The following is an 8,525-nucleotide window of genomic DNA, read 5'->3' as shown; positions in this document are numbered from 1 at the left end:
GAAGCGCCCTCCTTCTGCTGCGCTGGGGGAGATGCCGCTGTATCCGGGGGTGGTGGGAAGGAGGCCAGGATCCGCGATGGGAAGACGGAGATAGGAAGGCCCTGGTGGCTCAAGAGATAACCAAAAGTGAAGCCTCCTCTATGACAAGATCGAGACAAAAATAAAGGAATACAGTTCTGAATGCGGTGGGAGAGTCTCCTCCGTCCTCCCTCACTTTTGCTGGGCAGGAACCAAAGCGGCTTGTCCTCGGTTTGCCCCATCACCGACGGGTGTGGTTGGGGGCACAGCTCTTCGCCCTTCTTCCAAGATAGTAAAACTGAGGCCCAGGGTCCGAGGCAGAAATCAACGTTTTCTCCTCGAAATGGCCTCCCAAGAGGTTGCCCGGGGTCTCACACGATCCTTCGAGGGTCCTGCAGCCTGCCCTACTTCTCCGCCAGCCATCCCCGGCGGGTCGTCTTTGCTATGGAAACGGTCCTCCCGCCCTGCTCCGCGCCTCCGTGTCTTCAGTGCACCCTGGGAAATGCAGTCCCGCTCTGTTTGCCTGCCCGCGGCGTGAGCCCACTCCGCGTACTTAAAGAACTACAAGTCCCAGAAGCCTGTGCGAAACTCCGGCGGTCTCTGGGGGTTGTGGTCTTGAAGGAGAGACCCAGGAACCAGCGGGAGGGGCCGGAGGGAGATGAAACGACGCCCCCAATGGGCAGCCTCCTGGGCGGGGCCCGGGTCACCATTGGCTTCGGCGGCACGAGGGAGGTGGGGTCAGAGGAATGAAGCGCGGAGCTGTTCGCTGCACCAGGTGCTGAGTCTGAGGGAGGCTCCGGACGCGAGAGTCGCGAGAGCCGCAGCAGCTGCAGCCGCTTCAGATCCGAGGCCGGGAGCCCGGGCTGTGAGGAGCCGGGAGGAGCAGGGTGCGCTGCCGGACGCTGACCGCCCGCCCGCCCGCCGTCAGAGGTCGGTGTTGCTGCATTCGCTTTTGTTTTCTTGGGGAGGGGGCGAACCAAGGTGTGAGGGGCTCGGGGAGTTGACGGGATGTATTCTCGCTACTCTCAGGACCGTGGGTCCGGGACAACCGCCGACTGACTCGGGTCCTCCCTTGGCCAGGCGCCGGAGGTCGGAGCAGCTTGGGTTAGTTTTTGTTTTATCATGGAGAAAGCTCTTGGGTATGAGGGGCGAGGGCTGGGGGATACCCCCACCCCATCTCTCCTGGGAGAGCGAGGAGGCTTGGACCCTCCCCCCCTCTGTGCCTAGCGACCCGGCTGCTCGGATTACTGAGGACGGAAGGGGGTGTTAAGGGATGAGGGGACTGGAGGCAGGGGGACCCCTCCCCGCAACACTTCGGCTGCTCGAGGTTACAAAGGAGTCTGACGGTGATGGATGAGGCCGCTAACCGCTCCCCCAGCCCAGGCCCTCCCAGGGTTATTAAGGGCTGCTTGGGATGGAGGGAAGACCCTTCCCCAGCCCCCTTCCTCCACATTCGTCCTCCTCCCTATCTCCCCTCCTCCCCAGGCCCCCTCCTCCCCAGGCCCCCTCCTCCCCAGGCCCTAGGGTTTTGTAAAGAGGAGGATCGAGGTTGTGGATGAGACAGAGGACTCTTACCCCTCCCACTTGGACCCTCCTAGGTTATTGGTCGGGGGTGGAATTGGGATGTGACAGGGAAAGGCCGGGAGACCCCCTCCCTATCTGCTCAGAGTCGCGGGTGGAGGAAAGCACTGACACGCGGAATCCCCCGCGCCTGGGGTTGGGGTGGCCTGGGTGTGGGAGGTGGTGTGGGGAGGTGCACGAGGGGCCGAGGGACCCCTCCCACCTTTCCCCACCAGGGCCTTATCTCCCAGGCCGTCCTTACCTGGATCCAGGCCTGGGGCTCTAAGTCGAGACGGCCCTCCCTAGCCCACCACGCCCCGGGGACCGAGGCTCCGGCGCCGCAGCTGGGGGCCAACCCTAGACGGGCACGTGCAGGGCGGGACGGGGCGGGTCTCTCCTCCAGCACTCTAGAGCTCCAGGCAGGCGCTACCCTCAACCTCGCGCCCACGAATCTTTAGGGGCTGCTTTGCTCCGATGCAGGGCGCGTCCCAAACCGTGCCTTGGGGACCGGCATCCAGGACGCGCGGTGGCTGTTCCTAGGCACTGGGCTTTCGCGCTCCGCCCAGGCATCCTCGAGAGGACAAAGCAGCGGTTGCCGCACTGGCAGGCCTGCGCCGCGGGCTGGGCGGGGGGCGAGGCCGCGGATGGGCGGGGGGGGGGGGGGGGGGGGGGGCTTCGGGCGCGGCGCCGGCAGCTTCCACGGAAACGTGCCAGGAGCGGGGCGGGAGACAAAGCGCACCGGCTCCTCGCAGGCTCGCGCGAGCCGGGATGGAAAATCCCGAGGGAGGAGGCGGCTTAGCCGGGGCAGGGCGCTATGCCCCATATCTTTCTGTTTTCCCATACCCCCTACCCCAAGGCCAGCTAGGCACCCAGGATTCTTTACACACGATGGTGACCAGGTTCCCTTCGGGGGTGGGCGGGGGGCCTTCAGGACCTGTGACCACGAGGACAGGGAGAGATGGGGGCTCCACCTTGAGTGAAGGGCCTGGGTTCAGGGGGCATGAGTAGACCAGGGACATCCTGACTAGACCCTCTCATGCTGCATCAGCCACGTTAGGTAAAATTTGGTTCTGGGGCGGGATGTCTTTAAGTGTTTACATGGATGATGGTGTGGGTCAGAGTGTGGGCGTGAATGTGTGTGACTGGGTGAATTTACCCATGTGTGCTTCAGTGTTCATGTGTGTGGCATGGCCAGGGCTTGTGTTTCTGGCTCTGTGTGTGTACACCAGGGTGTGTGTGTGTGTGTGTGTGTGTGTGTGTGTGTGTGTAGAGGAACCACTTAATTACTGTTGGACTTGGATGTTGTGGGGGTGGGGAGCAGGGTAGTCACATCTTCAACTCTCAAGCCACAGTAATGACCTAGGGTCCAAGTGGCTTCCCTCAGAGTTAAGGCAGCTTCAGGCTGCTTTGTGCCTAGCCTGCCTGGCCTGCCTAAGTCCCAGTAAATGGGGAATTCACAAGTGTGCGGAGCCTTCTTCAGCCCTTCTGAGGTCTCGGGTCTGACCCTAATATACTCACTAGTGCCCTGCCTTTCCCATTTCTCAGAAGCTTTATCCTACTGTAATGGGCTGCCCCAAGGACCAGAATTCCACCCCCTCACCACCACCATGTGCTTCCAAGTGAGGTTTGGCAGGGGACTCATCAACAGTCGCTTATGATGTGGGTGCAAGGCTATGTGGCAAGGCAACTTTTGTCACTTTGGCCTCCACGTCTGGAAGGGCATGGCACTGATGTTGCTGGTCAGTCACAGGTGGTGTCTCAGAAATACCAGGTACACTCAGAGGACACAAGGGTAAAACAAACATACGCTACAAGGTGATACCCCTAGAGGATGAGCCTGGCCCTCCTAGGCCTGCCCTCCCCAACAAGTGACCCCAATTTCACAGCACTTGTATAGCAAAGGTACTGTGTAGCTTTGAGATAATCTTCACAGAGAGCTACTTCCTGTAGGATGAGAGGCCAGACGATGGCCAGTGGTACAGCAGGAAGGGTAGCTACCACACAGTGTAGCCACCATCTATCTAGCCCAGCCTGCCTGGTCCAGTTCCCACAAGTATCCACTGCCAGTCTCCACAGCGACCTCTGCTGGGAAGAAGTTATACTACACACAATTTGACAACTAACATTCCCCCACGGTGTGGAGGCCCAGAGTGGGTGTGGGCATTTTTAGGTAAAATCACAAATCTTTCTGTTGGGGAGCTCCCTCCTACCTTTAGTCTTGAGTTGATGTCCTTGTCTGAAGTTCTTTCAAGCTAGTTCAAGCCATGGAATTGCTGCTGTCTTCACCTCTATGGAAATGTTTAAAGAGGGCTTGAAAGCCTTTGTTCAAGTTTCTGACCAGTTGAAGGTGGGCATCAAACCCATTTATGAGGACAATACATGAAAAACCTTGATAAGTGCTTTGCGTGCATTGTCCTCATAAATGGGTTTGGCGCCCACCTTCAACTGGTCAGAACCTCATAAAAGTCAGAAGTTTACGCATATCCTTTCTCTCCCTCTACCTCTACTGCTCTCTTCTCCTTTTTTCCTGTTCCACATTTATCCTCTTCTCTCCCTCATTATTAAATGTCAATAACATTTTTCAAAGACAAGCCCTCTTTTCCTCAAAAACAATGTAGCCCAGAAAATGAAGACATCTGGAGGCTATTACTAAGTGCAAAAAGCTGCAAATACAGCTCTTCCAGGCCTAATGACAGAAGTGGGGGAGAGAGATGAGACATGCTCAGTCCTAAATGCCTATCTGGTGACATGTGTCTCTTCTCCTGGAGTTACTCTGAAGGAATTTCATGCAGTCACAAAATCTTTAGAGCTCCCCAAAGGAAAGAAGGTATTTTAATACCTGGTATTGTTCTTACTTTGGCATCCACGTGATTTGCATTGAACTACGTGACTCAGTATCATAAAGTAAAAATAGGACTTAATCTCTTCCTTGCCTGTTTGAAAGGTGACTGCATGTGGTGTGTTGTGTTCTGCATTGGAGTGAAAAGCTAAATTACCTCATAAATTGGACCACCTGCTTATCCTGATCAAAATGGTGCTTAACATCACCTGCAGGCAATATCACTATTTTATGTTTCTTTTAATTCATACCTGAATCGTCATCTTGTAAAACATTTCCTCATGCTCTTACATTATTACTTTCACTTGAAGTTAATCAAGAATGTTTAATCCTTGACTGAAGCCAAGCAAATTAAATATCAGCAGATTCAGGAAGATGTGGGTGGTGTTTCTGTTCTTTTTGGGCTCAAAACAATTCTTTGAGTTCATAGGAAAGAAGGAAAAGGCCCTAAGATTTGGTGTGTAAGTGGCAGCATGCATGCTGGAAATGAGACTGCAGTCCCTGGACTTCCTAAATCGTTGCAGTAATGTAGCCTTTCTCCAACAATTTCCCAAGACCCTCCTGTTCCCTGAGACAGCCGGCTGGATCGCCGGAAAGTGGAGCTGTCCAAGGTTCTGGAGCGCTGGTCTCGCCTACCTCCCTCTGCTGGGAAGGGAGGACTTCAGGGTGTGGACCAGAAGCAAGAGCTGAGGGCCATGGCCTCTGTGAGGATTTCCCCAAAGCTGATTACAGATGGAATAGGAGGAAACAGAACTGTGGAGGGTATTACTGCATTACTTTGAACGAACTCATCAGCAATCCCTGTTTAAAGAATTATGAGCTAATAAGAGGAAACATTTTCTGACTCAGGCTCTTCACATGTAAGAATGTATTTAATTCTCACAGTCCTATGAGGTAGGTGGTGGCATAATTCTCACTTTCAAGGTGAGGAAACAAAGCTTTGAGCAGAAAAGGGCTTTCCCAACGTTACACAGAAAGGAAAGAATTTAGGTTCCATCCTGGATCTCTTAAACTCTGGAAGTTCCTCCTTACCACTGTTTTTTCCCTATTGCTATTATAGAAATAAAATTGAACTACTGGGTTGTCCTATGTAAGGTTATAACCAAATGCCAGAGGAATGGGATTGGGGACCAACTAGGATTTAGACCCAAATCAGTCTTTTCAATTTCAGCAAGGATAGTGCCACCTACTTTACATCTTTTCCAGGTTTGTTAACTGAACTTGGTTACCGAAGAATGGGGAAAGGGCAGTATAATGACCCTAATGACCAGTAGCCCAGAGGTTTCTTGGTAGAGTGGAAAATTTTCACAGGAAGCCAAGCATAGATGGCAACGAAGTGTTGTCGTTGTTTTTCCTTTTTAAGAAAGGAAGAGGATAAAACACCATGAGAAAGCTGTTATTATATGACAAAAAGAACACATAGAGCCAAAGAAATAGAGCTTATCTTTATTTCCTAGCATACTGTTCCAAAGCTGAAGATAGTCAGATATTGTTAAGAGATTCCTTCCACCTATTCCCACTCTCAGATTTTCACAGCAAAGCCTCTAACACCTAAATAAAAATTTCACTGTGTGGGCCTCAGCCAATCTCAGGGAAGCATCACATTCCTGTCCTTATGCCATCCCAACCAAAGCTCTACCTCCATATGTGGCTGCAAGACTCCTGAAGGTGGGCACGTTTGGGGTTTGGTGAATTTCAGACCACAAGTCCGGTCCTCCTAAAGTGGCAGTTCCAACTGCTCCAATCTTGCACCACACACAGGGGCCAGTTTCTGAGAACTCCCCATTCAGTTTGGGTGTCTAAAAAGGGTAGAAAGGAATTAACTTGTGTTTTTTCTCCTCTCCCTCGGCCTCAGTCTCTACAACACTCAGATAGGGGGTTAGCCTTTTAAGAAAAATGCCTCATATCATGCTGAGTCTCCATTCTATTTTGAATGATTCCTTTCCCTTCCAAGCTGGGACTTCAGAACTCTGATGAAAGGAGCAAAGGCTGCTATTGCTTTTCCCGAGGGCACTTGGAAGCCAAGGACCTGGCACCCCATCTGGGTCTGCTCTGACTCATATGACTGCAGACAGATTTGATTGTTTTCTTATTTAGAGTCATTAATTAACTCTCCTCAGCATCAGAACAGCATGTAATAAGACCATTTGTGGGGGTCTCTAGGCAGCCACGCCTAGGGCTGAGTATCATCTTCGCACACAGTATCAGGAAATAGCTTCTAATCCTGGCTATAACCTCTCAGAAAGCTTAGCATGTCAAGATTCTAGGCCAATATGAGACAGTGCAATTAATTGCTAAGGCTCCTATGATAATTCTAGCAAAAACTGGGAGGCCCAGGAGGCCCTCAAAGGCGGACTGGATTTCTATTCATTCAACAGACATTTCTTGTGCCTACAATGTGTCAGGCACAGAGTTGGGCACAGGGAACACAACCACAATGTGGGATAAGTCCTTTCTCAAAGAAATCTTGAATGAAACAAGGAAACAGATGCAGAAACCCTGAAAGAATGTGTGCTGCAGGCAGAAAGATCTTTAGAAATGGAAAGGACCTTAATAATCATAAACCATCATGTCTTTTTTAACATGAGGAAAGAGAGTAAGGGAAGTTGAGGGTTGCTCTGGCCACATCCCTGGTTAGTGGTTCTAAGATGGGGCTTAGAAGCCAGATTTTATAATGCCTACAGCATGTTCTTTCCACTCTCCTAAACTGTTGCTCTGTTCATTTAATTATCCAAAGGGCACATTTCCATTAACATAGGCTTCTTTGATTTAATACCAATGCAAAATTTAAAGTTGAAATAGCCCAGACACGGTTGCTCATGCCTACAATCCCCACACTTTGGGAGGCTGAGGCAGGAGGCTTGCTTGAGGTCAGGAGTTCAAGACCAGCCTGGGCAATATAGTGAGACTCCCATCTCTATAAAAAAATTAAAAAATTAGCTAGGCATGGTGATGAATGTAGTCCCAACTACTTGGGAGGCTGAGATGGGAGTATTGCTCAAGTATAAGAGTTCGAGGCTGCAATGAGCTATGATTGCACCACTGCACCCTAGCCTGGGCAACAGAGCAAGACTCTAATTTTTTTTAATTTAAAAAAATTTTTAAATAAAGTTGAAATAGAAACAAAACAATAGAAAAAATAAGAAAAGTAGAATGTCCATCTATATATCTGTTGTCCAGTATGGGGCCATAAGCACTTGAAATGTGTCTAGTGTCAATTAAGGTGTGCTGTAAGTATAAAAGGTAAAAACATACACCAGCCTTCAGAAAATTTATATAAAAAAGAATGTAGAATGTTGCATTAATAATGGTAATATTGACCACAGGTTAAAATAATATTTTAGATATAGTGAGTTAAGTAAAATATATTTAAATTAATTTCACTTGTAAAATTACAATTTTAATTTTGTAATGTGGCCACTAGAAAATTTTTAATTATGTATGTGGTTTGCATTTGTAACTCACATTACATTTCTACTGGCCAGTGTTGTTCTAGACTGCTTCCATTTAGGAGGACATTTTCTTTATACACTGAGGCATTTAGCAAAGTAGGTCTGTAATCAGCCTGGGATTTGAATCCTGGCTCTGCTATTTGGGCTGCGGAACCTTTGGCAAGTTGTTCCCCTGTTTCCTCACCTGCAAAATGAGGGTGATAATAAAGCCTGCCTCCTAGGTTTTGAGCTAAATCACTTAAAACAGTGACTGACAGGTCCAGAGTGAGTGTTCACTTTTTTTTTCTTGAGACAGAATTTTGCTCTTGTTGCCCAGGCTAGAGTACAATGGTGCGATCTCTGCTCACCGCAACATCTGCCTCCTGGGTTCAAGCGATTCTTCTGTCTCAGCCTCCAGAGTAGCTGGGATTACAGGTATGTGCCACCATGCATGCTAACTTTTTGTATTTTTAGTAGAGACGGGGTTTCTCCATGTTGGTCAAGCTGGTCTCAAACTCCCAACCTCAGGTAATCCACCCATCTCGGCCTCCCAAAATGCTAGGCTTACAGGTATGAGCCGGGCCGGGCGCGGTGGCTCAAGCCTGTAATCCCAGCACTTTGGGAGGCCGAGGCGGGTGGATCACGAGGTCAAGAGATCGAGACCATCCTGGTCAACA

At 50.3% G+C, this 8,525-nt stretch overlaps 1 protein-coding gene across 2 annotated transcripts in view; it reads left to right on the top strand.

The window, feature by feature from the left end:
- The first annotated feature begins 613 nt into the window (after positions 1-613).
- The window catches only part of SMPD3 (sphingomyelin phosphodiesterase 3), a 92,650-nt gene continuing 84,738 nt past the window's right edge, over positions 614-8,525 (top strand). Inside the window, exon 1 of one of the 2 annotated variants that reach the window (XM_017539476.2) lies at positions 614-948. The gene's annotated coding sequence lies outside the window, so the exon portion shown is untranslated. The remainder of the gene's footprint in view (positions 949-8,525) is intronic. The other variant, XM_017539477.2, reaches the window with a different exon arrangement.

Source organism: Cebus imitator, unplaced genomic scaffold (genome assembly GCF_001604975.1).
Source record: "Cebus imitator isolate Cc_AM_T3 unplaced genomic scaffold, Cebus_imitator-1.0 Scaffold118, whole genome shotgun sequence".
NCBI lineage: Eukaryota > Metazoa > Chordata > Mammalia > Primates > Cebidae > Cebus > Cebus imitator.
Note: the sequence above shows the minus strand (reverse complement) of the source record. Positions and strands in the feature narration are given on the sequence as shown.